The sequence below is a fragment of the Trichoplusia ni genome, chromosome 3 (genome assembly GCF_003590095.1).
Source record: "Trichoplusia ni isolate ovarian cell line Hi5 chromosome 3, tn1, whole genome shotgun sequence".
Classification (NCBI taxonomy): Eukaryota; Metazoa; Arthropoda; class Insecta; order Lepidoptera; family Noctuidae; genus Trichoplusia; species Trichoplusia ni.
Window position 1 is genome coordinate 10,033,580 of NC_039480.1, and position 7,054 is coordinate 10,040,633.

Sequence of the window (7,054 nt, forward strand, 5' to 3'; positions counted from 1 at the left end):
GCAGTTTTTATTATTTAGAAAATGAGAAGATTTTTCACTTGCAGTCTTATAACGATCGAAAAGCGATAACGGTATTCAGAACTTATGATAGCAATAGCAACAGATGCATAATTTAACTCTGAAAGCATTACACTCATTTTTTGGAAGTCGGATACCCGCACGTCAGAAAGATCATCATCATTGATCCACAAGTCATCGATGACACTAAACAAACCGCTACCAACGATGATACAATCTATATAAATACACGATGTTATCTAATTACACAGCTCTTACAGCCGGTGATTCGATAAAAACCCGTACATTAGTGGCCGCTAATGATTTTCCCACATTAGTAGTTTTCTAATCGATCACAATGAGTAAAAGCTTGTTGCCAACGTTATAATCACTGGTTATACGCTCATCTGTAGGTTGGTGCCACTGTTAGCGTTTAGCGGGGGAGGAAATTTCTTTCGAACTTGTATTTATAAATTATTTTTATATTCACTTTCTTGTTTGTTTGTTTGTCGTTCCAATTGGATTTTTTGTTATTCAATTTTGAGGCACTTCCCGATAAGCTAGCAGACTTAAATTTTCAGGGTAGCTTCAAACCGCATGACTTTGCAATTTACAACTATAAAACGGCTGCAACAATTTTGATAAAATTTCAATAGAGTGACTATTGAAAACGTGGGTATTTCGATTTTCTTAATCTATTATTTTTTTACTTTTCTAATTAAATTAAGGATTCGAATGTAAAGTTGTATGTTTTCGTTCAGAAATTGGCTGATCGATGTAATCATGGATTGTCAGTTGGTGAAGACTTGGACAATAATTCATTAAAAAAACTCTTGGTATTTCATAAAACTTTAAAAAAAGGTAATTAAGAAGATTGTGCTTCGAAAGATACTCGAGAAATATAGATGATAAACATTATAATTCCCTGTTAATTAGTTTAACAAACTCATTAGTTAATTATAGTGAAATCTACACCTGTGAGAAACATTATAGACTTAACATGGACACTAATGTGTGCAGTTTGACCTGTGTCCTAATTAACTAACTGGACTGATGGTGTAGTGGTTAGGGGCCTTGACTTCTATCGCAAAGGTTGTGGGTTTGATGCCCATCCAGGACAGGCATGTTTGTGTTATGAGCACTTTAATTTTTTCTGTGTCTTTGTGTAATTTATCCATATTATGTATGTATTTAGAAGTATATAAGCATGTTTATATGTTGTCTTGCACTACTAAATTAGCGCCCAAGATATAGGACTTGCCTAGTTTGGGGCTAATGTTCAAAATAATTTGTGAATTACAAATTATTTTGAACATTGGAAAATAAATTCTTAAAAAAAAATATATGAAAAAAGCTTTGCTAAGTTTGAGACTAGATGGCGTTGTGTGAAAGTGGTCTAATGCTATTTAAATTATTTGTCGTATGACGTCATACGTTAATTTTATATCTAACTTCCACAGTTACTGGAATCAGGTTACCAAGTATACTATTTTAAGTTAATGATTGAATTCACATAAAATTCTGTAAAATTAACTGACGAGGTGCGTGAGGACAAATTGACCATTAAATTATACTTAAACACACCTACATTATGCTCATGTATCTATATTTATTGCATTACGTATTTGTAAGGGGCTAGGTAAAATTGTTATAAAATCTTTATTGAGTTCAATTGTTAACTTGTATCTTAAAGATAACTATAAACAATATGAACAAGTGGTGCTATCTAAAACTTATTATTTATTTATTCATTACATAATAAGTATTTACAACTTCAACATAACAAAATCTAGACTCAAACTAAGCAACATTTGTATTACGAGTTCTAGACAACCGATTAGCATATTCATTTCTAAATACGTAAAAATAATGATTTATTAGTGATTACAATCAGTCACAGAATCGAACCCACGACCTACGTTGTAGAAGTCAGGATCGCAAACCATTAAAATACACCAAGAAACCACTACTTAGTATTCCAAAATGTGTCTTAGCGGTTAAAAAAATCCCCGCTGTCATTGCGACCTTACCCTTACAGTCGGGAAAGTCATGTAGTGTTATTGTTTTATATCGGCGCGAGTCCCCCCCCCCCCCCCCCCGCCCAGGGAAAACGTTACGCTGACAAGGGAAATCTCACTCTTACGTGTTCACTGCAATACTACACAATGAGTACTTACTAGAAAATTATGCTTTTTGTGCACTTCCAGTAGAAATGTTGAAATGTGTAAGTTCGAGATTACTGCTTTGTTGATTCAATAGTCTATGTGCGAGAAACTGGAAGGTAATGTAAAGATGAAACTATATATTTAAAATATCTTCGACTATTCATTATTAAATGCAAAAGATATAGCTATTAAATGTTCTGGACTCAGAAAAAATACAAAATATAATTTCTAATAAGTAAGGTGCTGCAGCGCATGTTGGGAGAGGCCTGTGCCCAGCAGTGGACTTCGACCTGCGGAAATGATTGATAAGCTTTCGAAACAAATGCTATATATATCCCACAAAGATCCGCTCTTACCAAAATTAACTTGACTTATTACTTAACTTATCTTAAATATGAAACTTTTTGAACTATTTCAGTTACTGAAACAACAACCTATACTAAATAACATTTCAGTACTTAGCCTTGCTATTAAAATCTCAAGACGATTCTTATCTCTAGATGTGTCTATGTGTACATGTGTGTGTGTATGTGTGTGTGTGTGTGTGTAAAAGTTCAATAACCTTGTTATCTGCGCTCACTGGGCCAGAGGGATATGTTCTGACATGTTGACTATAGGCTGTCCCATAAATTGATAAAAATATTTAGTTATTTTATTTAGATGATGACACAAAAACCTGTGAATTGCCGGATAGATCTCATGGATTGTGTATTAAGTATAATATTTATTTATTTAATAATTTATGTAAGTCCATATTATGACCAAATGTAAAAAATAACAAGTTTGCAGCTTATTTAATTATAAATCTCTATCAGTAGACAGGCGGTAGAAGTTTATACAAAATTGTAAGCATTATTATTTATTCGGAATACTCTTAAATAGTGTTGCACGTAAAAGTAGCAACCTTAAAGCTAAAAAAGCAAACACTACTATAAAATATGTAAGACGATCGAGAGACCCATTTTTGATACCAATAAGAAAAAAAAATATCTGCAAAAAAACGTTATTATAAAAAAAAGGCTCGGAAAAAGATATCCCTCGAATGAGTACTTTTGAAACCTAAGATTAATAAATATCATAACAAATTAAATATAATTTTAATAAGACTAATTAAATATACATCTACATTAAATACCAAAGCGAATAAGAAAAGCGAAAAAAGGAGCATATTAAGATAAATCTCGAAATTGCATTCAAGGTTGTTGGTGTCGGTACGCTGCGCCTGCGCATCACGGAGCGCGCGCGCGATGCGGCGGCCGTCAGTCGACCCGCACCCGCCGTGGAAGCCGCACGCGCCCGCTCGCGGACTATCGACGCATCGATAGCATAGCGCAGCTCGCGATCAATTTGATAAAAAACCAGTGTTGTGTTATTTTTTTGGCGAAATAAGGATTTTGTTTAAAAAATAGTGGTGTGACGACTTGGACGAGACCAGGTTTTTTTATCAGTTAAGGTTCGTTGTTATTTTGTAATAACGGTTTTTGCTTTTCTATTATTATTTTATTAGTTATAAGTTGTTAATCTTATAAAATATGATATTGAATTGCATTATATTTTATTATATTAATTTTATTCAATTATTCTTCTTGAGAATATTATAATTATCAGGAATTGCTTCACATGCAAATAAGAACATTATAAAAGGTTAAATTAATTAACAAGTGAGATAAAAATAATTAACATTCTCAAGTATTAAACATTGTAATAAAATTGAATCAAACGGGTTCTGTAGCAGTAATATTTCAAAAAAATTCTCAAATCAAACTCAAAATATAAGAAAATAATACAGAAGCGACAAGTTTTGGAATCTAGAAAATGAAAAAAAAATAAAAGAAAAGTGTTTGAAAAGCCTTGATAAATTAATCCTTTCACAAAATAATAAACCAATATCAAATATTATTATTATAAAAAAAAATATATTTTATTAATTTAATTAAATATTGTACAAAAATACTTATAATAATAAAATAACATTTCAATTTACAAAATATACATCTATTTTATCACCATTTTCCATTATAGTAACAGTCTGTGCCACAACAGTACTTCAGCGCTAAGTAGGTACTTATAAATCATTCAGATAATGCTAATAAAACAATATCAAGTCCGGTTGTTGCAACTGCATTGCGTCCATTTAGTGATGTATCATTAAATATCGGTTATCAATGACGTCACTGGTAAAAATCGATAAAACCAATTATCTACAGCAAATACCATTCGGATAATATCAGGGTAACTAAGTATGTTTATGACGAAAAGATAATTTATGATTTATTTAATTAGCAGCATTTTTGTTTGATAAGGAAAGTTAGAAAATCCCTAATTTCCTCTGCTTTTTACTATTTTTTGTACTACTATTATGATTAAAAACGGTACCTGAATTATTCAAACGATAATGTGTTTACAAATAAAATCACAAATTATATTTCTTCAAGAATATTATTAAATTCTGAAGAAACTCGGGTATACCAAAAAGTATAATAAGGTGTAAATAAGATTAAAAATCAAAGGACTTTCGTTTACTTTTTCAGATATAAGAAGTTAAAATGAAATGCCAGGTACAAACAATAAAATCCCTTTTCCTCATAATAACAAAAATCATTATTTCCTTATTTTTCGTAGACAATATACATATTTGTTGTCGATAACAACTTATCAATAGTATTTACGGATGGTTATACCAACATTATCATAAGCTTATCGATAATAGTTTCTCAATATCGATAGATACTCTCCTTGGAGACTCATGCACAGCCCTGGGATTTATGACATTATTATGTAAGTTGTGCAAACGAAAGTGATGGTTAAATTGACAGCTGTGGAAATAATTATAGTATTGTTTCTTTGCTTCTGTGTTCTGTCTACTATTTCTGTAAAATTTGTGAAATTTGCATAATTATTGCGAATATACAAAAAGAAATGCTTGGATACTATAATATTAATGAAAGAAATATATTAGAGATACGAAAATTAAAAAAAGACTGGAATAATAGTATTTGAAGATAATAATTCTTGTGTTGCGATAAACAAGTTTAAAAATGTAAAAAATATTACCATATAATGCCTTAATCATAATCTATTGACGCATAAAACATTTTAATAAACGTAGTTACGGTACAAACACAAAATAGTAAATAAAACTGATTGACATTAATTAAAAGCATGTAACATAAATATTCAACATACATAAATTAATGCGTTGCTCTAATTATTTAAATAAAAACGAGACTGTAAATCTATTAAAAATTCCATACAACCCATTAAATGCAATGTGAACTGGTTTAAATTGTTTAATAACTTGTTAAATGTTTTTATTTACAAGGCAAGGGATCAATATAGAGAAACCAGGATCGACGGCTAATAACATTATAATTGAGACAAAAACCTTGGTTTTTGGCTGTGTGAGGTCGAACAACTGACTTTCTGAAAATAAGAAAATTATATGGAATTACCAAGTTTTGTTCTGGTTCATTATTTGAAAGCCAGTTTAACATGATTTATGAGTTAAACTCGGCGTTTTGGGTTGCAATTTTTGAAGGAAACAATCAGATCAGACAAGTAAGATTTATTGTAAAAAGTTGCGGAGACATGAAAATTGTTAACTCTTCATGACGACTTTGTGTAGCTTTGACTAACCCATACATGTCCAGTTCAAAATGTAATTCAAAAAATTAAGACAGGCTACTAAGTTGCACTTTTTGAAAATCAAAGTTGACCAAGTCTGCAACCTGATTCGCCATCGCCACCTCGTAGTTTTTTTAACTTATACTGAAAAATAAAATCTATTCTGTGGTTTTAAATACAGTGCCCAACGTTTCCCAAGCAAACGAACATGGCCGGCTAACTTAGCAGATGTTAAGTAATTAAAATGAGAGGCGAGACTTTGTAGAGCACTAAAATATCACGAATGCTTCCCTCGGCATTCAAACGCGAACATTAAGTCCACACATGTATGTTATTTTAAGAGTAAAACCGTCTACGTGCGACGAATCTTACATTTTACCAAAGCATTTGGGCGTTGACACATTCAAAAGTTTCGCCATTAGTTCCAATTTTAAGATTTAAAATTTTAGGAGTTCTTTATTTTCTCACCAATACTGTGTTCTTAATTCAAATATGAATATTATCGCTTATATTTTATGTTTTTTCATGGTATTAATTCGAAATTTGAATTTTATGCTTTCATTTGTTTTAATAGTTCTTTGGTTTAAAGTGTACATAATATGCAATAAATGTTTTGTTATATAAATGCTGCGCGTGAGTCGAATCAATATAGATGACGTTGCTTATTAAATTTGTTCTTTTTATACGTTTTTTTCTCACACAACGCGAGGATGTAACAGATGTGCCTTTATCGCACGTTTGCCTAGATTATTTGTCCAACCTAAAACTTTTAGCACAGAGAGAAACGTCACTTATTAAGAAATCTCAAAATATTATATTTATTAGGAGCGGAGTAACATTGACACTTCACCTCTATAGATATAAACTTAAATTTTGCAACACGAGATTGATTGTAATTTTCTGATTGGACCAAGGTTTATAGTACCGTCAAGTTTAACACGTTTTGATTTAAAAACTTTTAATTAAAGTTTTAGAGTCAATCAAGAATTCCAAAATCAACAATTTTCGTGCTTAACGGCGTAAAAACCTTCACCTACACATAACCTAGCAAAAACTAAGCAATTATGAAATTACTGAAGCAAAAATGCTCAGTTTCCGGTTTTGTGTGTTGATGTTTTTCTAGATTATGGACCGTTACGGCAAACGCGTTTTTGGCGGTTTTCGCTTGAATTGTGTCGCGAATTTACGCATGCGTAAATACGGATGAGATGTGTTGACTTTGTAAATGTTGATTAGGATTCATCATGTCTCTGTTGAAATTTTGTTAT